This window comes from Acartia tonsa, chromosome 15 (assembly GCF_053477335.1).
Source record: "Acartia tonsa isolate MP-2025a chromosome 15, ASM5347733v1, whole genome shotgun sequence".
NCBI classification, from domain to species: Eukaryota; Metazoa; Arthropoda; class Copepoda; order Calanoida; family Acartiidae; genus Acartia; species Acartia tonsa.
The window spans coordinates 24159769-24185671 of NC_137274.1; the positions used below are offsets into that span (position 1 = coordinate 24159769).

The 25903-nt window shown below is 30.8% G+C and overlaps 1 long non-coding RNA gene across 1 annotated transcript; it reads right to left on the reverse strand.

Moving 5' to 3' along the window:
- Positions 1 to 12711: 12711 nt before the first annotated feature.
- Positions 12712 to 13756, reverse strand: LOC145307320 (uncharacterized). The gene is made up of 2 exons (XR_013875394.1): positions 13707 to 13756; positions 12712 to 12975 (listed from the first exon to the last, which is right to left on the reverse strand). It is a non-coding gene; the product is annotated as an uncharacterized LOC145307320 (long non-coding RNA).
- Positions 13757 to 25903: the final 12147 nt, after the last annotated feature.

Genomic DNA, 25903 nt, shown 5'->3' on the forward strand with positions numbered 1-25903 from the left:
TGCACCCAGTTCGAGTCCCGGCATTTTTAGGTAGGTCCAGTATAAGTAAAATAGGACACTAATAAGGCATGTTTTCTAATGTTTTTTTTTACAGATATAAACAACAATAACATAATTTTCAAAACACTTTTGATTTTGTGTTAATACCTTTATTCTACAGATATCTTCACCAAGAGAGGCAAAAGTGGAATCTTAAATTTCAAAAATCGTATCGGCGTTGAAGATATCTTCACCAAGAGAGGGGAAAGTGGAATCTTACATTTCAAAAATCGTATCGGCATTGAAGATATCTTCACCAAGAGAAGGGAAAGTAGAATCTTACATTTCCAAAATCGTATCGGCGTTGAAGACATCTTCACCAAGAGAGGGGAAAGTGGAAAGGTAGATTACAGTTTTAGAGGGTCCAAATCATAATCATAGATTATATTTCTGCTTCTATAAAAATGGATTCAACTCCCTAACTGTTCTAAGTCTAGCTATCTTCATTTAAAGTTTGTATAAGAATATAAACATAATTGCTTATATTATATTCTCTCTCAAACGTATATTTCTCTCTTTCTTTCAGACGCATATATAATGTTTTTGCAATATTATAATTAATCCCCGAATTTGAATTTCTGCTGAACCAAAACCAGTTAGAAATACAATTTTTTCAGAACACATGAAATTTAGCAAATTTAATTGCTAAAATAAAAGTATTTATAAGTCATCTTTTTTTAAGGACTCCTTGTTCCCTTAAATGTCCATTAAAACCGTGAGAACGGCAAAAATCGTTAAAAATACCACCTACGGCGGCAAATAATGGCGAAACGGTTGGCCGGAGGCAAATAATGCATAAGTAAAGAAAGTTCCGCCTCAAAAAGTTAAAAAACATTGCAGAGATGACTTTGGGCTCTAAAATGACTCCTTCCCCCTCTAACGAGGGAAAATTTCAAATTAACAAGAACGAAATTGTTCAAACCATGCAATGTAAAATTCTCAATTACTCAAAAACGGCCGGGAGGCCCCAGGTTATGAAAACTGTTTTAAACACAATACATGTTGCATATTAATATTATTATTGCAAAACCCAGGGCATCCTGGACGTTTTTGGGTAAAATGGAGAAAACTGATTTTTTGGGGTTAAAAATCTTAATATTTTTGGTGAAATTTTCTCACAAAATGTCAATTTACACCACCAAAAAATATTTTTTTTAAATGTGTCTTTAATTAGACATTGGTACAGGTATCTGAAAAGTACCTCAATCAAAAATTATTTTCATAAGATGAACATAAATGTATTTTTTGTTGCTTTGAAAAAATTGTGTAAAAAAATCTGGAAAATCATCAAAACTGAAAAGAAATTTTTCACTACCTTTTTTAAAAATGGCATAAATCCGCCAAAAATGAATATTTTTTAAAAATTTCTTTTCTAGCTGTCTACTTACAGCCATTATTAATTCCTAGGATAGATAAAAGTCAATTTTAAATTTTTTGGATGTCCCACTGGATCCCACTGTGTTTTTTCTTGGCCCAACAAGTTTTCTTTTTAAATTGTAATTCACAAGTCAACTTTTCAGTTTATGTGTGTGTGTAGTGATCTAAAGGGATAAAACAATGGCCGATAAATTGATGTACATCCCCAATGATGATACACAAGATTACCCTCTCTGTAGATTAAAATTAGTGGTGTAAATGTTTGAACACTCAACTTAATGAATCAACCAATCAAAAAAAGTCCCCAAAGTTATTAAGCCAACGAATAAGAAAAGATTATTACAGTGTACTGTCCCCTCCCTTCCTGCACATACCAACACACACAAACACCAGAGCTGGATCTTTAAATCATTTCAATGGTGTGCCAAATCGGGGTGCGCCGAATTTCAGCCAATCACAGCGCGGCATTTCATAAAATGCTGTGCTCTCATTGGTGGAAAGTTGGCTCAGCCCGATTTGGCGCACCATTGAAATGATTTAAAGATCCAGCTCAGAACTAAAACGTCCCCACACACAAAGAGAGAGGGGACAATAGACGGGGTTTATTATAGAGTTTGTATGGTTAACAGTGTGGACTAGAGTAAATTCCGAGTACGATTCAGGAGGCCTAGATGTGTGAAGATTCTTGTGATAATGGACACCCCCCCCCCCCCTTCCCTGTGGACCACTTGGTTCCGTGTTAAACTTCCAATAGGCCAATAGTTTATAAAAAGGACATCTAGGGATCCTTAAATTAGTTAAAGATATATGTGTATATGTATATGTACTGGATAGAAGGCCAATAGATTAGAATAAGGTGTAATACTAGAGTTAAAGAGAAAGTCACCTAACTTCACCCAAAATCCAGACTAGAGCCATGTATACACACCCTGCTGCTCCTTCCAGCGCCCGTTGATCCCTGGATGGACCTTAGACCCATAGTTGTTGGTGTGGACTGCTAAGCTATGCAATAGTCGGTAAGATATTACTGTATTTTTATAATAGAGATTAGAGGAATAGACCAACAATACTGAAGACCCCTAAAAAAATATAGCACTATATTTCAAGCTTTATTTGAGAGAAATTATATTATAATAGACTAAAGCTTTCCCATAAAATTTCGGGACAGTATTATAAATTATTTAATCCTCTAAATTCTTACACCTCTATTATTCTAGTTCAACGAGTGGATCAAGTCCAGCTGAGACCCACAGCCTTCTCCAAGATCAGCTCTAAATGGATTTCCTATTCGAGCCCTAGTTTCCTAAAGTGTACAGCAGATAACCCAATTATTGCAGACCCTTTTTTTCAGCTACTCTGGAAATTTGTGAAAACAAAGCGATTTATACATTATACATTCAAAATTTTAATGTTTAAAATTTTAATTTTTTTTTGGAAGTTTGAAGCTTTTTTAGCTAATAGCAAATTTCGAGATAGGACGCGGACGCTAGGTACACTTTCGGAAACTAAATTGGAGTTCATCTTCTCCAACCAACAATTAGTTTTTTATTGAAGCCTGTGTTTCTTCATTCCGTTGATAGTTTATTTCTAATCTCCATTATTGTTATTTTTGTGTTTTCTTGTAATATAAATTTAGCCATTTATATTCCTTGCTTTTGTATTTCCGCACGTAATGGTCAAGATACTTTATAAGACATTGGGTAGTCTTACGTTTTGATAAAATCACCCAACAACGTTTTCTTATTTTGTAGCTTATTAAGTTTGGAGACTTTTAACTAATTTTGATTGGTTTTTGGTTGGTCTATTAAGTTGAGTGTTCAAATCTTTTAAACCAGGGGGGGGGGATAATTTTGTTTATCAACAGTGTCCTTTCCTAACAGTTAGTTTTTTTGTTAATTTAGGCATATAAGAATTATCCTATTGATTTCAAACTTTGATGATAGGTATAACAGTTAGGTATGATTTAGAAAGTGTAGTAACTCCATTATTGGTATCATACTGTCTGTACGTCCATTTAACTTGTAAGTTACAATTTTCCTATTTATCTGATTTTTAGAATACTGATTCCATTTGGAACATGGTACAATGTTATAAGCGAAGCATCTTTGTAATCAAGTCCTAAATAGAATAAATATTTAAGTGGTTTTGCAACAAAATTAGTTACAATTTTGTTCAGACTTATGTATTATATTCTGCTTATTCAATTCTGAAACTCTACAAATGTTTTAGAGATTTGGATATAGTCCCTTTCGAGGCGATTCGTCGTATTTTCTAAATGGCTTTTGACTTAGGTTATTTTGGGTATATTAGGTTAGGTGATTGCCCCAAAGGGTTAGAGCCCCTTTAGATGTAGTGGAAAAAGTACTGTGAAAATACGAAGAAATGCCATTAAGGGGCGTTGCCACGAAAGGGACTATACCCGAAGATTTAACTGTTATACATATTATTAAGGGAGGTGTAAACGAAAGAAAGAAAGACATCCTATACTCAATATTATTAAAATCTGAAACAAAAAAAGTGAAATTTCTCGTAAAAAAATTTTGAGCATGATCATTATTACATTTTCTAACTATAAACTTTATGGCATGCTGTATATAAATCAATATTTCATGCAGTGAAACAGTAGGACAAACGGACATTAACACTTATATAGTTTCAGAACTGAATAATCAGAATATAAATGTATGGGAATCAGAGCAAAATTGTTAGTAAATTTGTTGAAAAACTGCTTGATTCAGGAAAATGTTTATGGACATACTTACATTTTTAGGAATTGATTATAGAGTTGCCTTGCTTATAACATTATACTTTGTTGTCCCAGGAATCAACATACCAAAAATCAGATCAATCGGATGATTAGATCACATAAAAATTTGGAGTTAAAAAAGTAGAAAAATCAACATGTTTAAAATGGACGTACAGACATTCTTGTTATGATTATAGAGCTGCTACGCTTTCTAAATCGTAGCTTACTACTAAAGGAATCACCATGCAAAGTTTGAAATCGATAGGACAATTCTAACATGCTAAATTAACGAAAAAAGCTATTCATTTGTGACGGATGGACGTACGGACAGACAGACGGGTGGACGGTTGGACCGACCCAAATTATAGAAAAGCTTCGCATTTAAAAAATATTTGAGGGGAGGCCTTTTTTAAGGAGAAAATTTTTTTCCTCTCCCAAAATAGTTATAAACTTATGGGAAGCTACATTGTAAAGGAGAAATATTGGTTCTGAGGTTAGCGAGATCCTTAGGTACAGACAGTCATCATGTTACTTTATTTTACGGATATAAAGTAAAGTTAATGAAGGAGAAGCTGGACAGGCTGCGGACAACCAGGTATTTCCGCTGGATTTGAACCGGTTCTCAACCACACTATCCGCATAATACCCGCAGAAAGCTGTCTATAACACGTTGATATAAATAAATATATAAAACTCAGGGATCTAAAAGGATAAGACAATGACTTCCATAAATTGATGTACATCTCAAATGTTAAGAAACAAAATTACCCCTTGTGTAGATTAAGATTGTAAAGTTCGAACTCTCTACCTAATGAACCAACCAATAAAAAATCATTAACAGTTCCCAAAAATGTTAAGCCAACGAATAGGAGCACATTATTATAAAACTTTATGGACTAGTGTAATAAATAGCCCATTGTCCCTTTTCTCTCTTTATGTGTAAATTCACATACAGCTGGGGAGGGGACATTGGATTATAAATGAAACCCATACCCAAAGTTTTTATTTTACTATCTTATTAGATGGCTCAAAAACTTTTGGGTAATTTTTTTCATGAAAACTAGATTAGGGTTACTGCCACAGACTCAAATAGGAGTTGGGAGGGGGGGGGGGGGGGGGGTTGTAAAGGGGTGCTATACCCCAGAACTAAAAAAAATTTACATCCTAATTAAAAAAAATACATTTGATTACCACCCACCCCCTTTCCCCTCAAACCTTTGAAATCATGCATTTGTTGCTATATCAGATACATGAGATAAATGCTATAAGGGAATGCCTTGGCCAAAAACATAATATTTGTTTTCTTTCAGAAAAAGTTTTTACAATAATATACTTGGTTTTTCAGTAGGCTCAGAACCAGTCTAAATACACCTGGTTTGTAAAAAAGAAAACTTTGTATTAACAATCTTAATATATTACCAAGAACATATAGACGCTGCTAAATAAATGTTAACAACCAAAAATTAGCAGAACCGGCTGCCTTTTTTTTACGTCACTTCAAGTATATTACGTAGAAAGTGTGCATATTCGCTCGCGCACATGCACACACACACACGTACAAACACACACACACACATACGCACACACACACACGTACAAACACACACACACATCAACCATTTTGTTTAAACCAAAATTTTTACTTTTAGTAAAAGCTGACTTTAAAAGTAAGGTTTAAATTTTTTTATCAAAATATTCTTTTTTTCAATTCTAAAGCGCTATATGTATATACTAGAGGATACATCCCTAGAGGCCTCTAGGGGCACTTGAAATTAAAGAAATTTCTCTTGGGAGGGTGTTAGTACCCTCCTTCCAGAATTAGTTATAAACCTTTCTATGACTTATGAGAAGCTGTATTGTAAAGAACCATATTGGTTAAGCAGTTCAATATCCTTCAGTACTAACAAACAGAAAAAAACAGACATACATACATCCTGTTACTTTATTATAAGAATTTTAAAAATGTTACTTGAAATTTTATCATTTTTCATATTAAATTGATATTTGATATTATTTTAATCTTATAAAATACATAAGCAGTTAGCTTTTGTTTCTAAAAATTGCATGACAAAAAATTCAGGATTTTTTATAAAATCGGAAAATTCCCTTTCTTCAGAGCTCCATATTAGCTACGTGACAAGAGCTGGATCTTTAAATCATATAAATGGTGCGCCAAATCGAGGTGAGCCAACTTTCCACCAATGAGAGCACAGTATTTAACGAAATGCCGCGCTGTGATTGGCTGAAATTCGGCGCACCCCGATTTGGCGCACCATCGAAATGATATAAAGATCCAGCTAAGGATGACAACATCCATAAAAGCGGAGCTCTGAAACAGTAGAGATGCTTCGCTTATAACATTGTACATGTACATTGTTGTTTTAGAAACAAGTTTTCCAAAAATCAGATCAATCGGATAATTATATCATATAAAAAACTTGGTTTTTTTTAAATTGAAAAATTGTCATATTTAAAATGGACATACAGACATTCTGGAAATGATTATAGAGTTGCTACGCTTTTTAAAACATACCTAACTACTACAGGAATCACCATGCAAAGTTTGAAATCGATAGGACGATTATAACATGCCTAAATTAACAAAAAAGGCTATCCATTCCAAACGGACGGACCAACCCTAATTATTGAAAAGCTTCGCTTTTAAAAATAACACAAACATTCATTTTACAAGGACAATAAAGTCTTTTCCCCAAGCAGAGAAATAATAACTAAAAAAAGCCAAAACAAAAGACTAACTTTTTTTACAAGAGGTGGGGGAAGGTGAAACTTTATACCCGCAAAAAGCCTAAACCCTGCCTTAGACTTTTAAAAACATTTATAAGATTTTAATGGACAAACACAACAAAATTGCCACTAAATAATAATATAGGTTGGTACTCATTTACATCAATGATTAATTTTCCGGGTTTTTTTTGGTGGTGTAGTACTCAGAGAGTAAGGGGATAATGGGCTGTTTATTACACTAGTCCCCAAAGTTTTATAATAACTTTTTTTAACGTCCGTCCGTATGTCCGTCCGTCTGTTAGCTTTTTTTTGTCAATTTAGTCATGTTAGAATTGTCTTATCGATTTCAAAGTTTGCATGATGATTCCTGTTGTAGTTAGGTAGGATTTAGAAAGCATTGCAACTCTATAATCATTACCAGAATGTCCGTACGTCCATTTTAAACATGTTGATTTTTAACTTTTTTAACAGCATATTTTCATGTGATAAAATTATTTGATTGATCTAATTTTTTGAATACTGGTTCGTATGACAACAAAGTCAACATTATAAGCAGATCATGTCTATAATCAAGTCCTAAAAATGTAAGTATGTCCTAAAACATTATCCTGTATTTAAACAGTTTTTCAACAAATTTACTTAAAATTTGTTTCTACTTTATACATTAATATCCTGATTATTCAGTTCTGACACTCTACAAGTGTTAATGTTCATTTGTCCTACCATTTCAGAGCTTCGCTTTTATGGATGTTGTAATTCTTGTTTTACCTAAACATTAAAGTAGATGAAGATATTTCAAGTAATAAAAATGAAAAAAAATCCATCAAATAAAAAGTGAAAAATCCGTGAACTTTAAAAATTAAATTTTAGTTTTTATTGGCATCTGAAAAATGAAAATGTAATAAGCATTAACTAAGGTAAAATATTTAATAAACAAGCATGACAACATCCATAAGTAGCGAAGCACAAAAATTGTGGATGGGAATAAGTGGAAGTTGATTTTAAGTGTATTTATTAAAATCAATAATAGATTTATTGGAGAAAATAAACATGAAACCTTGTTTTATTTTGTATGATGAAGATGGTTAAAGTAAATTACATATGTACTAGATGCACATAACAATGGGAAAAAATATTTTGAAACTGTTAATGCAAAAAAGTTTTAAAATTGGACCAAAAATGCCAAAGATATGGAGAAATATATCAACATATAAAAATAGCCCAAAACCTGCTAAAAGGCAGTTTGGCCGCCATTGTTTCTTTTCTTAAAACGCCAAAAATTTAATTTTAATATCTTTAACTGAAAAATTTATTAAAATTGGACCATAAACACCAATGATATGGGGAAAAATGTGAAAAATATAAAAATAGCCAAAAACCTGCAAAAAGGCAGTCTGACCGTCATTGTTGTTTTCTTCAAATGATGGGAAATTTAATTTTGATATCTTTAATTGAAAAAATTTTGAAAATCGGACCATAAACACCAAAGATATGTGGAAAATTTGGAAAATATAAAAAATAGCCTAAAACCTGCTAAAAAGCAGTCCGACCGCCATTGATGTTTTTTAGTTAATTGTGCTCCTTAATGATGGGAATATTGTCAAAAAATTTCAGCTCTCTATCTTTTATAGGAGCCGAGAAAATCACGTTTCCCCCAATTCATTAATTACGGACGGACAGACGGACGGACGGACGGACGGACATTGTGAATTATAGAGTAGCTTCGCTACTAACAAGGATGACAACATCCATTCAATCGAGGATCAACAAATTATCAGTCAAACGATCATAAACAATTATAGAGTGATAGCCAGGGAGGGAGGGGACATTGGACTGTAAATTATACTGGTCCCAAAAATTGTTGACACTTTTGTTGACTTAAAAACTTTTGGGATTTGATTTGTTTGTACAAACTAGCATTGTCTAAGCTTTTCAACCATTAATTTTAAATCACAGAATTAATAATTTTGTTAATTTGCCATCATAGAAATCTTATTAAATGCATATGGACAGTGCTTACAATTAAAACCACCCAAACAGGGAGGTAAAGGGATAAGACAATGGACGATAAATTATTGTACATCACCAATGATTATATACAAAATCACTCCTTCTTTAGATTACAATTTGTAGTTAAAATGTTTGGACACTCAACTTTATGAACAAACCAATCAAAATATAATAAAATTCCCCAAAGCTGTTGAGCCAATGAATAAGAAAGCGTTATTTAAAGCATTGGGAATTAGTGTAATAAACCAGGAAGGAAGGGGACAATGGGATGTTTATTGCACTAGTCCCCAAAGTTGTATTATTCCTTGGCTTAACAACTTTGGGGACTTTTGTTAAATTTTGATAAGTTGGTTAATTAAGATGAATGTCCAAACGTTTTAACCACTAATTGAAATCTTCAGAAGGGGTAATTTTTGGTTTATATATTGGAGATACACATCAATGTATCGACCATTGTCTTAGCCTATTTAGTCCCTGGTAATAAACAGCTAAATGTCCCCTTTCTTCCTGCCAACCAACAGTGTCTAAGCATTTCCACCAATAGTTTAAATCTTAATAAAAGGTAATTTGGTTTAGAACATCAAACTTACCCAAAACCTTGCTTTTTAAACAAATTGATGAAATATGTAAAAGCTTTACTGAACCAAATTTAGTAGAGATGGATAAAAAAATTTTTTTTGCGTGTTTGTTGACTGTTTTTGTATCTTAGTTCTAAAAGGTCGTTACCCGGATAAGGCATATACATAAGATTATGGTCTAGCTATAGCTCAAGGCTAACCTTTTTATAAAAAGGACGTTTTCCAAAAACAATAAAACTATGGAATCTGTGTTTATAACTATTTTTAGACAAGGCTATAAAATTTCTTCTTACCAATCATTTTAAAGAATTACATTAACAATTGTTCCCTTCAACCAAACCATACAATCCTTATTAGGTTATGATGCATTAATTTTTGTGTTTTATTTTATTAACACCTCACAACCCGTTAGTAAAAAATACAACTCTCCAAATGTTCCATCGCGACCGCATAAACATAATAGTATTTAACAAGGCCATACTGCAAATAAACACCAAGGAGATTGGTATTCAAGGGAAATCATAATAATAGACTAAAAAGTAGATGGCTTACAACTCGTTTTGCCTAGGCACAGTTTATATTATTAACCCCAGGTTAGTAGTCAGTTTTTACATATCTTTCTTTCAAAACAGTAAAATTAAATAGTAAAAAATACCACTAACAGGTAAAACAATATCTACCAAATAGATAATAATAATTGATGTCCAGATAAATTTAATAAAACATTTTTGTAATTCTCAATCATAATAATAGCCTAAAAAACCATCCTACAAGACTAAAAATAATAAGTTCATTCCACCTCGATACTTATGTGAAGCTTCCATATTGTGGAGAACTCAACCAGTTCAATAGTTGTTGAAATCTTAAGCTACAGACAAAAATGCTTTATATAATGTTTATGTTTAACTCGCAAGCTTTAGGGAAAGCCTTTAAAACAGCGGATAACTAAGTAGCCAGAAAGGTATTATAAATTAATAGTTTCCTTGAATAAGAGTATCGCTTCTAAGTAATCTTAAAGTTCTATATAAAAGTAAAATTTGGTGAAATATTTTATAGCATTTTAATGCGTTTCTATTTTTCTTTTTCATACAAAAAATGTCGTAAAAACTAGTCATAGAGTAACCATAAGTTACACTTACCATACAAAAACTTTGACACAAGGTATACAAAATGCCTGTGACTAAATTAAAGAGTTCACTCTGCACAAACATTTGTGCGCGCGCATTTGCCATTTATCTTAACTTTCACAAAAGGTAAACCCTAACTGCCGTTAGAAAATAGAGTTGCGATTTTGTTGATGCATTTATTTCACAACAAAAATGACACAAGAATAAACTTCTTTCGAAATACAATATTTCCAACTAATTATCATACTTTTCATTGAGAAGATTTTCATTTCTAAGGGTCGATTGACTAAATTATAGTGTAACTGTTTTTTAAATTAAAGAATAAACTCCTTTCGAAATACAACAATTTCACAACTAAGGGGGGGGGGGAAGTTTTGCCACTTTCGCGTAAACAGTGTGCTGTGGACTAGGTATTGATTTTAGATTATAGGTTATTTGGGATAAAAGTTTACTTTTGGGTATTAGTTCACGTATATTTAATCATTTTTTGAATAGGTCTCCAGGTTCAGGTGCTGCAGGCTGGAAGGTTGTTTCTGAACAGGTAAAAAAATTAAAATTTTTTTGTTTGAAGAGTTAGAGAGCAACTTATAAAACAAAATATGCTTCTTTTTGAATGTTATTAACATATCCGCAGAAAAAATTAAATTCGGCCTCCAGGTTCAGGTGCTGCAGGCCTCCAGGTACACTCTGGACAGGTAAAAATTAAGTTTTCTTATTTGAAGAGTTAGAGGTACACTTATTTAACCAAATATGCATCTTTATGGATGTTATCATCATATTTGCAGAAAAATTTAAAATCGGCCTCCAGGTTCAGGTGCTGCAGGCTTCCAGGTACACTCTGGACAGGTAAAAATTAAAATTTCTTATTTGAAGAGTTAGATGTACACTTATAAAACAAAATATGCATCTTTTTGGATATTATTACCATATTTGAAGAAAAAATGACAATCGGCCTCCAGGTTCAGGTGCTGCAGGCCTCCAGGTACACTCTGGACAGGTAAAAATTAAAATTTCTTATTTGAAGAGTTAGAGGTACACTTATAAAACAAAATATGCATCTTTTTGGATGTTATTACCATATTTGAAGGTAAATTGACAATCGGCCTCCAGGTTCAGGTGCTGCAGGCTGGAAGGTCGTTTCTGGACAGGTAAAAAAATTAAAATTTTTTTGTTTGAAGAGTTAGAGAGCAACTTATAAAACAAAAAATGCTTCTTTTTGAATGTTATTAACATATCCGCAGAAAAAATTAAATTCGGCCTCCAGGTTCAGGTGCTGCAGGCCTCCAGGTCCACTCTGGACAGATAAAAATTAAAAACATTTATTTGAAGAGTTAGAGGTACACTTATTTAACCAAATATGCATCTTTTTGGATGTTATTACCATATTTGAGGAAAAAATGACAATCGGCCTCCAGGTTCAGGTGCTGCAGGCCTCCAGGTACACTCTAGACAGGTAAAAATTAAAATTTCTTATTTGAAGAGTTTGATGTACACTTATTTAACCAAATATGCATCTTTTTGGATGTTATTACCATATTTGAAGAAAAAATGACAATCGGCCTCCAGGTTCAGGTGCTGCAGGCCTCCAGGTACACTCTGGACAGATAGAAATAAAAATTTCTTATTTGAAGAATTAGAGGTACACTTATAAAACAAAATATGAATCTTTTTGGATGTTATTACCATATTTGAAGGTAAATTGACAATCGGCCTCCAGGTTCAGGTGCTGCAGGCCTCCAGGTAAATTCTGGACAGGTAAAAATTTTAAAAAAATTATTTAAAGAGTTAGAGGTAAACTTATTAAACCAAATATGCGTATTTTTGGATGTCATTATCATAATTGAATTATCATCATATTATCTTGAGTACTTAGTTGCCAAGAAATTTACATTTATTCCATAATATTTCTTACATATGCACAGACAAACAGTCGGCCATTTAGAATATCAGAGGAACTTTTAACAAATATAAGATATAAAAATAAATACAATTTTTGCCAGAAAGTGTCAGGCATTCCTGCCTTTTTCTTTAGACGTGGATTGAATATACAATCTAAGAATTTCTTTATATTTTTCTAACCTGGATGGAGACTAACCTGGATAGAGAATCTGTAGCTCTGGATGACATCTGGATAAAATTAACCTCTCTCAGTAGTAATTTTAAAATTATTTCACTAGCATCTATACTTTATAATCTGAATCCTATTGAAATTGCATTCCCCATTCTGAGTATCTGTATATTTTGCATATGTGTGGAAAACCATACATAAACAAAAAGTAATAAATACAGATCTATCTAGCTGGCTCCTGGAGGCCACCTTGACCCTATCTGGAGCACAACTCAAACCTTTCATCTATATAAAACAAATTATAAAATTGATTTTTTAAACCTGTCCAGCAGGCTCCTGGAGGCTACCTAGAGCCTGCCTGGAACAAAAATAGAAGACTTACTTAATGAATTTTGTCATATTATTATATTTTAATAATTTTCTATTTAGAAACCTTTCCTCTAATATCAAATATTACCTTTATTGGAATTTACCTTGCCAGCGGCCACAAGCAGTCACCAGTGGTCACCAGGATCCAGGTAAGGTGTCCAAATCAAAAAGTATCAAAAAATATTATAACTGCCTGTCCAGAGTGTACCTGGAGGCCTGCAGCACCTGAACCTGGAGGCCGATTGTCAACTTACCTTCAAATATGGTAATAACATCCAAAAACACGCATATTTGGTTTAATAAGTGTATCTCTAACTCTTTAAATAAGAAATTAAAATTTTTACCTGTCCAGAGTGTACCTGGAGGCCTGCAGCACCTGAACCTGGAGGCCGAATTAAATTTTTTCTCGGATATGTTAATAACATTCAAAAAGAAGCATATTTTGTTTTATAAGTTGCTCTCTAACTCTTCAAATAAATTTTTTAAATTTTACCTGTCCAGAGTGTACCTGGAGGCCTGCAGCACCTGAACCTCGAGGCTGAATTTAATTTTTTCTGCAGATATGTTAATAACATTCAAAAAGAAGCATATTTTGTTTTATAAGTTGCTCTCTAACTCTTCAAACAAAAAAAATTTAATGTTTTTACCTGTCCAGAAACGACCTTCCAGCCTGCAGCACCTGAACCTGGAGACCTATTCAAAAAATGATTAAATATTCGTGAACTAATACCCAAAAGTAAACTTTTATCCTAAATAACCTATAATCTAAAATCAATACCTAGTCCACAGCACACTGTTTACGCGAAAGTGGCAAAACTTCCCCCCCCCCTTATCATACTTTTCATTGAGAAGGTTTTCATTTCTAATAGTTTTTTTGTATCATTTAAGATTGCCATCCTTCTAGAACAATATTTCCTAATTCGAAAAGGTTACTAATATCGATTATGGCTAGAGTTATAGAGTAGCTGCGCTATTTACTATTTAGTAATATACATGAATGGATATCTTAAACCTTGGTTAATTATGCGTAGCACATGTTTTTATAACATAGCACATTTTAATGCCAAGTAATAAAGTAGCCGCACTACTTTTTATAACCTGCACAGAAAGCTATTAGAACATCAAGTTATAGAGTAGTTCTGCTCCTGTAATTGAAGGTTGCATTATAATAATAATATCAAGCCAAAATTAAAAATGTGTATCTTAATCAACCTTCTTATACAACAGCTGTAAACAATATTCTATTATGTGTCTAAGCCGTATTATTAACCCCAGCATTCAGGCTATATTCTAATTAAACTTATATTATTTATTTTGGTCTTCATTCTGGCCAAAATCGGTCTTTATGTATGTGTAACAAAAAATGTAGGTCGTCACTCTGACCGTAATTGCTTAGTATAGATCATCATTTTAATCAAGTTATCTAATATCGAATGTAGGTCGCCATTCTGACCATTATTGCATAGTATAAGTCACCATTCTGATAACGTTATATAATATCAAATGTAGGTCGTCATTCTGACCGTTATCGTTTTATGTAGGTCAACACTCAGACCAGATAATTATCCCTAAACCATGAACAAATGCATATATAATACGGCCAGTATTCATAAAGTAATTGATAAATATCAATTTGTAAATATTCTCAAATTGAATATGTGTAAGGTTAAAGTGTCATTGTTAGTTTAGGCCTCCATTCTGGCCATAATATTGAATATTTATAACTATGACTACTGAAATCGAATTGCTTTTGATAGCCAGTGCTCAGGATTAAAATAGAATATGTGTAATATTATACTATTTTATGTTTAAAATATTATTAGTAAAAGTTGGCCGTCATTCTTGCCAAAATATTTTGTAAAACAATATTTTACATATATAGCAGTCCAGTGTTAGCTTAAAAGTAATCATTGGACTTAGTAATAAGATGGCATCAAGCTTAAAATAAAATGTATTCATCCTTACAATTCTGCAATGACACTCCTTGAAAACGTCCGCCACAAGTTGACTGGGAGATTTCTCCAGTGTAATATAACATTAATGGAGTAATAGCTTCCATATTTTTAAAATTCCTTTATTTGTATACAATTTTGTTTGTTGATCCCAATAAATGCGTTTTATGCTACATAATTAAACAAACTTACTATTGACTCCATTACCCAATAAAAAAAACATGCTATTTGTTATGCATATCTACAACAAGATAGGTATATCGATATCAGGTTATTTGGCATACCTACCTACAAAAATATAGGTATACCTATTTACACCTATTATTTACCATACCTATCTACATCAATAAGGTATTCTTATTTAAACTAGGTTAATTAGTATACTTTGGCATACCTATCTATAACAATATAACTATTCCTAAATACATAAGGTTGTGTGGAATACCTACCTATAACAATAAAGGTATCCCTATCTACATAAGGTTATTTGGTATACCAATTGACACTAATATAGGTAACCCTATCTGCACTAGGATATTTTGTATACCTATCTACAACTTTATAAGTATCGCCATCCACAACAGGTTTTTAGTATACCTATCTACAACCATATAGGTCTCCCTGTCTGCGCTAGGTTTTAGGTTTTGGAATACCGCAAAGAGGTCTAAGTGCTGTTACTCTATTTAATATTTTACATCATATGTATATCCTTCTGTGCTTGATTTGATATTTGTTTTATATTAATAACTCTTTGAAAATAAGTAATAGATTTTAAAATCATTAGCTTTCGCTAAAAATTTCTTCAATGGAAATATCCTCCCAAATCTAAGTAAAATAAAATCCATCTATCATTAGATATGAAAAATGCTGCCCAAATTATGATAAATTGTTGAATAATTTAAACAAAAAGGCAAATCTTTGCATGTCTTTACTTTATTCAATGTGTTTTCATATTTTTAGTGTTTTTTTCAAATAATAAACAAATTAAAAACTATATCATTTCTAAATTGTTGTGGTCCAATAAATCTATTGATGGTATATTATATTGATACATAGTCTCTGAAAAAGAATCGAACCTAAAATTGTCCAAACTGGATTAAAATTTTTAAAAACCTGAACATCAAAGTATATTTATTTTTATTTCCAGTTTACTAAACACTTTACATCACGCCTATCTCTATCCAGATTCAACTCTAGGAATCATTATTCGTCATAAACATGTTGATTTAAATAACCTTGGTTACTTAAAGTTTTTCAAAATAAGAGATCCATAGAAATCAATTTACCCCAACTGTCGTGATAGATATTTTGATCAAATTTTATCATTTTTTAAAGAATTTTTTGAAACTAATAAAAACACTTGTTTAAAAATTTCATTTACCCACACTTCCATGCTTAACCACAATTTATCACATAACAAATTTTACATCCTTAACCAATATCCTTAAACAGAATAATATCATTATAACTAGTGCCTATAAAAATGACGTCATCCAAACAAATGACCAATAACAGGCCAGTATACATTATACCATTGCACAATGTAAATCTATACTGGCCTATCACAGGTCATTTGTATTGTATAAATGTTTGTTAAAGGCACTATAAGCTGCTTCCAAAGAAATATTTAAAAAGTTAATGCGTTTAACTTTTCTTCATTTAGGGTTAGTCGTCTATCTTTAATAGATTTTTTTTAGATTTATGCATGTTAGACTTGTCATATCAATTTAATACTTGTCATGATGAATCCTGTAATGGGTATTATCTCGAAAGCGGCATAGCAACTCACTAACCATTACTGTATTGTCCGCTCAATATACACAAGATTTTTAAAAGCGAAGCTTCTCTAAAATTAGGGTGGGTCCGTCCGCACGTCCGTCCGAGAGTTAGCTCTTATTAATTAATTTAAGCATGTTAGAATTTTCCTATCGATTTCAAACTTTGCATGGTGATTCCTCTAGTAGTTAGGTACGAATTATAAAGCGTAGCAACTCTAAAATCTTTACCAGAATGTCCGTACGTCCATTTTAAACATGTTGATTTTTTTCCTTTTTAAACAACAAATTTTTGATTTTTTGTATATTGATTCCTGGGACAACAAAGAAAACTATTTTAAGCAAAGCAACTCTATAATCAAGTCCTAAAGATGTAAGTATGTCCAAAAACGTTATCCTGTATCAAGCAGTTTTTCGACAAATTTACTTACAATTTTGCTTCGACTCTTATACATTTATATTCCGATTATACAGTTCAGACACTATACAAGTGTTAATGTCCGTTTATCCTACCGATTCAGTGCTTCGCTTTTATGGATGTTGTCATCCTTGTTTTTTATGCGTTTTGCTAATGGTCATATTGAAGACCCTTTCCTAGGTATTGGTATCCTTGTTTTTTTGTTGCAATTATAGCTACCAATCATTGCGAATCTTCAAGGTCTTCTTTTGATAAGAAACATTTGGATCCTTTATCCAATCATTGTGATATTTTGATCAAATTGATTTAGAATATGTGATTTACTTATAATTATAAATATTATATGTGAAAAGGTTTCGTGATTTTTAATGTGTGTATAAATATTTATTTTTTGAGACATTAGAACTATTGAAAATCTACTATTTAACCGACTTCATTCATTTGTCCTTTAAAATTAATTTTGTGCTTCAATGCTTATTTAATCATATAAAGATGACAACATCCATAAAAGCAAAGCTCTAAAATCAGAAGGAAGGACAAACGAACATGAACGCTTGAAGAATGTCAAAACCTAATAAGCAGAAAATTATTTTAAAGGTATAAACAAAATTGTATATAAATTTGTTGCAAAACTGCGTCAATACAAGATTCTGGTTAATAACATTTTTATGACTTGATTATAGAGATGCTTCGCTTATAATATTGTACCTTGTTATCTTAGGCATCATTATTTGAAAAATCAGATGAATATAATGATTATAAACAGACTCTCTGCTAATGATTATAAAGTCCCTGTGCTTTATAAATGTTCCAGAAATCAAAGTTTGATAACGATAGGGCAATGCTAACATGCCTCAACTGACTAACCTTAATTATAGATAAGCTTGGCTTTCAATTTTAATTAAAGAAGTATGCATATATCAAGCATATTTAAGTAATTTTGATACAGATATATCAAATTTTTTCATACTTTGAATAAAGTTAATATTTGATATTATAATCAATTTATCCGTCTGTCTGTCTGTCTAATTTCACCTTTGTTGATGATATCATTCTTGTTTTTAAAAGCGAAGCTTTTCTTTAATTAGGGTTTATCCGTCAGTTGTCAGTCCGTAACGTTTAGCTCTTTTCTTATTGTCTTATCAATTTTAGACTTTGAATGGTGATTTCTGTAGTAGTTTTATAGGATTTCGAAAGCATAGCAACTCTATAAATGTTACCAGAATGTCCGTACGTCCATTTTAAACATGTCAATTTTTAACTTTTTTTAACAGGAAATTTTATGGGATAAAATTATTTGATTGATCTAATTTTTGGAATACTGATTCATATGACAACAAAGTACAACGATATAATACGCAGCTCTATAATGAAGTCTTAAAAATGTAGGTATGTCCTAAAATTTTATCCTGTATTAAGCAGTTTTTAACATATTCACTTAGATTTTAGCTACGACTTTATACATTTATATTCTGATATTATTAAGTTCTGACACTCTACAAGTGTTAATGTTCATTTGTCCAACCATTTCAAAGCTTCGCTTTTATTGCTGTTATCATCCTAGTTTTTTTAACTAAACATTAAATTTGATGAAGAATTAAAAATGTAAAAAAAATCTGTCAAATGAAAATTGAAAAATCCATGAACTTTAAAGATTATATTTTACTTTTTACTGGCATCTAAAGAATGAAAATGTTTTAAGCATCAACTAAGGTAAAATATTTAATAAACAAGGGAGATAACATCCATAAAAGCGAATCCTTACAAATTGTTGGGCAAATGAATTGCAAGCAATTGTAGAGCGACAGCTAGGGAGGGAGGGGACATTGGACTGTAAATTATACTGGTCCCAAAAATTGTTGACACTTTTGTTGACTTAAAAACTTTTTGGATTAGATTTGTATGTACAAACTATCATTGTATAAACTTTTCAACCATTAATTTAAACCTACTGAATTGATAATTTTGTTACTTTGCCATCATAGTAATCTTATTTTATCGCCAATTTTCTTATAAGATCCAAATGGACATATCTTACATTTTAAACCACCAAACTTGGATGTAAAGGGATAAGACAATGGCTGATAAATTAATGTACAACCCCAATTATCATATACAAAATGCATCCTTCTTTAGATTACAATTTTCTTTGGACGCTCAACAAACCAATTCTAAAATTTCATGAAAGTCCCTAAAGTTGCTGAGCCCTACTAACAGTGTTTAAATTTTTCAACCAATTATTTAAATCTTAATTAGAGTTAATTTTATTTTAAGAAACATCCTATTTGTCTAAAACCTTGATTTTTAAACATTCCAATAAAATATGTAAAAAGTTGTTATCAGAAAGTCCAAGTGATCATTTTAATCTTTTATTTTATAAAAATAATTGTATTATTTATTTGATTTTTGAAATGGCGAATCTTAGGGTTATAAGATCTTTAGTATAGATGTATATTCATACAACTACCTCCCTTCATTTTTCAAAGACCTCTTTTGTCTGCTTCTTAATTATTTTCTGCAACTTTGCTGTGTTAATATGAGAAAGACTAAACTACATAACTTTTGTGTCACTTTTGAGGAAGACGATTCCTATATGACGTCATATAAAGGAAAAAGAAAAAGGGAAGGGGGGAAGAAAATCTCTTCAAAGAAGATGAGAGAAAAGGGAATCGTTTTCCTCAAAAGTTACACAAAATTTATGTAGTTTAGTCTTTCTCTGTTAATATAAGCGACACCATTGGTTAATTTTCATTGAACCAATTGAAAGATTGCACAAGGCAGTTGCGATGGGGAGATACAGTTATTTAAACCTTTCTCTCTCTAGTGTTTTACTCTAATATGGAAATATGGAATATATATTGTCTAGGGACAATGGGCAATTTATTCAATTTTAGAGTTAAATTCCAAAAATTTAGATATAGCAATCTTTATTAGATTTGTATAATAAGAAATTATTAAACCCTGAAAGAAAAGTATTTAACATTAGGTTATCCTGTCTTTTTTTCCTGTGAATAGTCTGTAATTGTTTTGTGAATGTAGAGTTTTACATAAATCTTAAAAATAGTCTTACAGATTGGATGTAAAGGGTTGAATAATTAATACCCTGTAAATTTTTTTAAAATTTAAATATCCAAAAATATTTTATCATTTTATAGAAACCGATTATTATGTATTAAATCCAAATGGATATAAAGTATTTCATTTCTTAAAAAGTTGGTAAAAATTTCATAAATAGCTAGGAAAAGTTCGCTAATATTAACAGGGAAACAGGAATTTCAAGGGAGGCCAAATCAAAAGTCAACCATTTGTTGCCAAGCATCATAGTTTAGCTTTATTACTGACTAGAAGCTATGCTACCCTAGACTCCTCTAGGGGCACTTGAGGAGGGTGGAGTTTAATCCCAAAACCTATAATTTTAATTTTTTTTAAAAAGAATCAAATTTTTTTTTTTTTGGGTAGGGGGTGACTCCTCCCTGTCCACGTTTTTTATTTTAGTTTTTAATTTTAGTAATTTTTTTTCTAGGGGCGATTTCTCTTGGGAGGGTGTTGGTACCCTCCCCCAAAATAGTTATAAACCTCTCGGGGACCTATGAGAAGCTACCCAGTAAAGGAGAACCACATTGGTTCAGTGGTTAGCAAGATCCTTCGTTACAGAAAAACAGACAGACAAACATCCGTTTACTTTATTATAAGGATTACATTGATTGAATATTTTTAGTAGTAGTAGTAGTAGTAGTAGGTGTTTATGGTCCGATTTCCAAAATTTTTTCAGTTATAGTATCAAAATTAAATTTCTTGTCGTTTAAAAAACAACTATGACAGTCATACTGCCTTTAAGCAGGTTTTAGGCTATTTTTGTATTTTTCACATTTTTCTCCATAACTTTGGTGTTTATGGTCTGATTTTTAAAATTTTTGTAGTTAAAAATATCAAATTAAATTTCCCGTTGTTTTAAGCATCCAGTGTGTAATTTGCTTTGATCGTCAGTCTGTAAGTCATAGAACTGAAATATAAATATGAAGCAATTAAAATCAAATGTTGAAAAGGTTTCATGATTTTTTTTCCAAATATACATGCTTTTGACAAATAATCTTTAAATTCTTATACATATTTTTTGTGCTTCGCTACTTATGGATGTTGTCATCCTTGTTTATAATTTTCATATCTTTTAAATTGATATATTCCACTGATAGAGTATGAACTACCAACATTAGTTGAGTACCTTCATTGAATCTTATAATAAAATCAATAAAAACACTAAAAGCATCAAGGGTTTCTCTATTAAATGAAAGAGGAAGGTGGCAGAAAATAGCCTAAAACAAATCTTAATGTTTAAATAATGTTTTTAAGACTTAAGACTCAAGTTAAAATAGCTCTTTCATACTTGTAACTGACAGACAAAGTAAATTAAAAGTAGCCTAGGTAATAAACAAAATTAAAATGATATGTAAAAAAAACTTTAAAATCTAAATATTGTTATTTAGAAAATGATGAATCATACAATAATCAATTTTTATATAAAAAAGGCACAATATTTTAAAATAATAAAGCATTGTAGGTAATCATTCTATTCACCCAAAGCTGTTCTGTTCTGAAATAATTGTTATATTATTTAATCATAATTATATTGGAATTAATAACAGATATAAAATATCAACAGATAAACTGGAAATATTAATAGATAGATATAGAGAAACTAGAGATTAGAAAGAGTTGTTTGTCTGTTCATTATGATTTTCAGATTAGATATTTTGATATAAATAGATAAAAAGATATGTTTAGAAAAAATAAAAAAAATAAATAGAGATAGAAAGATAAACATCTTCTGCCATAAACATTTAAATAGTTATAGATTTAGAATTAAGAATCATATTCTGTATATTTTATAAGATAATAAGCTACATATATAAATAGCAATTACTAGATTAGATGTATATACAAAAAAATAAATAAATAGATATTCAAGTAAGTTAGTGTAATTTTTTTTTTTTTTAATTTTTTTCACAAATAAGAATAAGAAATAAGAAGTGTAGGGATCTGTGCTCTCTTTGAGGCACTTTGAGGGAAAGCAATGATATTGCTAACTCTTTAGTTTTGTTAATCAACATTATTATCATATTTATTTATTTAAATGTTTTACCTTGTTGTAATAAGACTAACACCAATTGTTACACTTTCCTCCTGAAAAAAATAATTTTTTAATCATCTAAATTTTTTTTATTGACTCCCAAGCTTTATGCATAAAAGTTATTTTTTTTTAAGGAGAGGACATAAATAAACAAAGCAAGACTTAAATGATAAACTGTAATAGCCTAAAACAGTCCTAATGTTATGTTTTCCTAAATTTTGTAACTAAACTTATTTAGTAGTTTTGGGATCTTATAGGACCAACCAAAATACCTTACAACTTTATATAATAATAGAAAGAAATTAGTTAATGAAAATAATGATTTTCATTCTGATTTATACAGAAATATATATTACTCAAGGGTATTAGATGTTTTTTAATAATCAAAGTCTGTTAGTTTTACAAAACTCTGTAAGTAATGCTTGAAAAAAAGGCCTTTTTTTTAAAAAAACAATTTCTTTACAAGCTCAAGTAATCAATTTTGGAATACCAATAATATTTAAATAATATTATATTATACAATAATTAATGCATAAATCCCTTTTAAAAAAGTGAATTGAAAAGAATTAAACTTTAAAAATTAGATGGAAGTTTAAAAAAAGATATTTTTATATTAATATTATGATTTCCATACATATAAAAAGCCTTAAACCTTAATTTGCATATATTTTAGTTTTTGAATAAATGTTCCATAAAATAGAAAGATATTTTAAAACTGATTAATTGGGCTTGTAAAGAAACCGTTTCAGCATCTTAGGTCAAAAGAGATCTGTTTTTATTTTTGACAGAGTCATAGGCAATTTCATGTAATGTTCTAAACAAACACATAAGAAACTAAGAGATTTTAATACAAGAATATAGCTATAGTATATATATATACTTTAATATCATTGTTTTAATATTTTTTGACTCTAACCCAAATATTTACGCAGTATAATTGGCCAATATAAAGAATTCATTAAAAGCCAAATGAAATGTTAGGATAGCTACACTTATAAATATAGAATTATTGAATAAGCTTACCATGTTCTCTAAGTATTTCTGTTATTTCTTCATATCTCCAAGCTAGAGCATTATCTAGAGGTGTCCAACCTATGATATTTATCATTATTTAATGTATAGATGATTACCCTGTTAAACTTTGTTTATCATATGTGCGTCTAGTCATAATGTCAATAAACATTGCTAATATTGTTGATATGTCATAATATTGCATAGTTTTAGAGATAGAGATGGGAAGAGTATAAGAGAGAGAGAGGGAGAGAAAGAGAGAGAGAGAGCGAGAGAGAGAGAGAGAGAGAGAGAGAGAGAGAGAGAGAGGGAGAGACAGAGAAAGGGAGAGAGAGAGAGAGAGAAAGGGAGAAGAAAAGTGAGAGAAAGAGAGAGATAGAGAGAGAGATAGAGAGATAGAGAGAAAGGGAGAGAGAGAGAAAGGGAGAAGAAAAGTGAGAGAGAGAGAGAGAGAGAGAGAGAGAGATAGATAGAAGGAGAGAGAGAGAAAGAGAGAGAGAGAGAGAGAGAGAGAGAGAGAGAGAGGGGGGAGGGAAAGAGAGAGAGAGGGAGAGGAATAGTGAGAGAGAGTGCGTTAAACTATTAATAATACAAAATAAATTCAAATTTTAAGAAACACATTCATGAGTTTTTAATCTATAATACAAAGTAGCAAGATGTGTGTCTGTCCGCCCATCCTGTAAGATCTTGGTATCCACTGAACCGATTGGATTCTACTCTTCAGGGAATATATCAGATGGTCCTGTGATGGTTTCAGGCTATTTTCATGAGTGTGGCCGGGACACCCCAAACCCCCAAAAAAACAAAAAAATTCCCCTTCCATCCTTTTGCTGATGCATGTAATAAAGGCATTGGTGCTGCACCACCACTTTTTTTCTTTTTTTAAAATTATCTCTTGTGGCAAAGCCCCTAGAGGCTAGGGGCGAAGCCGCTAGTTCATTATAAAGAAAGATAAATGGATAGAGAGATATAATATACAGAAAGATAACAAGATAAATGGATAGATAATTAAACAGTTAAATAGCAATTAGAACTATTAATGAACTAAATAAGATAATAATACTTATTGCAACGTCAATATTTACATGAAATATATTATAGATACAATATATGGTATAATAATATTATGTAACTAACCTTCATTATCTTTAATGTTGACATCGGCTCCATATTCTAGAAGTAGTTTGACTGTTTCTGTTTCTCCAAACTGTGCTGCATACATAAGACTTGTCATTTCTAGATATAAATATATTAGTTACTTTATATATTCTTTAGTTCAGAGTACAGTTATAGATATACAGAGAGATAAATGGATATACAGATAAACAGATAAAGATAGGTAGAAAATAATAAAAAAGTTACAAATTTAGTAAAATAATACTATGTAACTAACCAGCATTAGCTTTATAGTTGACATCAGCTCCATGTTGTAGAAGAAGTGTGACTATATCTGTGTTTCCATACTCTGCTGCATACATAAGACTTGTCCTTTCTAGATATAAATATATTAGTTACATTATATATTCTTTAGTTCAGAGTACAGTTATATATATACAGAGAGCCATGTAAAGAGATATATATATAGAAATAGACTATAGATAGATAGATAGAATATACTAAATATACAATATATAAATATAGTTTAATAATATTATGTAACTAACCATCATTATCTTTATGGTTGACATGAGCTCCATGTTTTAGAAGAAGTGTGGCTATATCTGTGTTTCCATTCTGTGCTGCAGCCATAAGACTTGTGTGACCTAGATATAAATATATTAGTTACATTATATATTCTTTAGTTCAGAGTACAGTTATAGATATACACTAAGATATATGTGGAGAGATAGTTATAGATAGATAGAAAGATAGTAAGATAGATAGAAAGATAGTTAGATATACAGATAGAAAAATAGATACAGATAGATATTTACCCCAGACAATATAAGTACTGGCATTGTAGGCCAACAAAAAAATTGATATATACAAGGTTTTTATGTGCATTTGGAGCATGCTATGCTTAAACAATAAACAAAAAAAAACAATATTATGATTATTTATTATATTGCTTACTTAAAGTAAATCAGATTCTTGAACGATGGAAATTTGGCCCCTAGCTCATGCTAAAGTTCATAATATAGGTAGTTAGGTAAATAGTTAGATTTATATCTAATAGATGGATAGATAAACAAATATTTAGATTGATAGATAGATAATTGGATAGATAAATAAACAGATTGATAAAATGATAGATAAATATTTAGATAATTAGTTAGATAAATAGATAGATAAATAGATAGATAATTAGATACGTAAATAGATAGATAAATGGATAGATAATTAGTTAGATAAATAGATAGATAAATGAATAGATATATAAATAGATAAATATATGGATAAATAGATGGATAAATAGATAGATAAATATATATATAGATAGTTAATAAATATATGAGTAATTTTGAGAAAATGGAATTTCTGAATTTAATATTTTTTGTAAGATATTTTATGATTCAATGTTTTGAGTACAGATAATTATTTTTACCCAAAGCAAATCAAA